Below are 1,923 nucleotides of genomic sequence, written 5' to 3' on the forward strand. Positions count from 1 at the left end.
TCTTGTGAACTAGCCTACTGTTGTTTTTGCATAATCGCCAAAGGCAGCAACAGCAGAGCGATGAAGTCTGAACCGCTCTCACTGGACAGTATGAAGAGTAGCAACTTTAATTCTGATGCGGGGTGAGAAATGCTGCTCTCCTCCCACCATCGCAACTTCACCAACTCAAAAACAAGATCACCCGATCTCTTTGAAACACCGATTTTTTACTTTTCAAAATCTGTTTAACAATTGACACCTGTTTTGTTTAATTTTATCTGGAAGAACAGACCGCATTAAAAAGAGCTCTGCATCCAATTAAAAAAGGTGAGGGGAGGTTTTGAATTTTTTAAGCTAGAACTTTGATGTAGCCTAAATAAAGCTTTCTTGTTTTCATAAAGTTTTTTTTTAATTTTTTTTTTATGGATGCTCATTTTTAAGTAGCCTATAACTTGCACACAGTTGTAGGCCCATATACATTTAAAAACAAGTCCTCATTTTACAGAAACTGCTAAGATAATGGTATAATATTGGTGAGACAGTTATAAGAATAAAGGACATCTAATTACTGCAAATTCCTTACTTATTATTAGATCCCTGTAACTGCTAAAGAGTTTACAATAGGATTTGAGGCCATTAGTGGCCTTATTCAACTCTAGGTCAATTATCCTCCAAGTCTATATTTTCTAATCAGTTAGGCCTAAGTATTAATTAATACAGACAATACGTTAACGGTGTAAAGATTACAGATAAAAAATAATAATAACTTTTATATAAAAACATTGTGCAGAATTATATTGGCCTAAATGCAAAACATTTTGGACTTCAATGTATTACCAGATTGAATGGAAAGAAGTCTGGAGTTTACCTAGGCTACATAAATACTGTCTCACCAATAAGTTACATATAAAGTTATTCTTTTGATTTACCCAGTGAGGCAATAGGCTCAAGATTTTTTAGAGACATGGAGATTTGTATCTTTTGTAACATAGAGGAATAATCCATAAAACATTTATTTTATGAATGTGTATTTACCCTTTTATTTTATTTTTTGGACATTGAATATAATATTTTTAACTCACAAAATTAAAGATTCGGTTATCTGATAAAGATAATTTTTTTATAAGAGTTTGGAGCAAAATTTGGTGATTAATTTAATAATTATGTATGGAAAATACTGTAACGAATGGCCTTAATCAAAATGACCTAGACATCAGAAAACCTTCCACCTCTCCCCTGTTGTCATCGGCTGTAAAACCAGTTCTCTTCAAAGGCTGTTATCACCTCAGCTCCACTGAACGATCTCAGCAAGAGACTACAAGCCTCAATGACAGCACAGGAGACACTAGCCATTTGGTTAAAGACTATAGAGACAAACTCCAGTATACAAAGGACATTTACTCCATATACCCACAAACTTTTCCCAAATGTTTATTTCTCCTGTGTTTTATGCATGTCCCTATGTTTTATTAGTTATGACTAGGTATGATTCTTTAGTTATGTTAGAGTAACTTCCAATGTTGATATCCAAAGATGATGCATCACTGCTTTAATGTCTTCAAATCCCCTCTTGGTATCAAAATAATCCCCTTTTGATTTTATAATCAATGGTGTACAACCATGTTTTGATAAATTTGATAAATTCATGTTTTGAGCTTCCTCGAGAACCAATGAGGTTCATTCTTGTGTGTTATGCAGCACGTTTGAGCTTCCTCAAGAACCAATGATGTTCATTCTTGTGTGTTATGCAGCACGTTTGAGCTTCCTCAAGAACCAATGAGGTTCATTCTTGTGTGTTATGCAGCACGTTTGAGCTTCCTCAAGAACCAATGATGTTCATTCTTGTGTGTTATGCAGCACGTTTGAGCTTCCTCAAGAACCAATGAGGTTCATTCTTGTGTGTTACGCAGCACGTTTGAGCTTCCTCAAGAACCAATGAGGTTC

The sequence above is a fragment of the Rutilus rutilus genome, assembly GCF_951802725.1.
Source record: "Rutilus rutilus genome assembly, chromosome: 7".
Lineage (NCBI taxonomy): Eukaryota > Metazoa > Chordata > Actinopteri > Cypriniformes > Leuciscidae > Rutilus > Rutilus rutilus.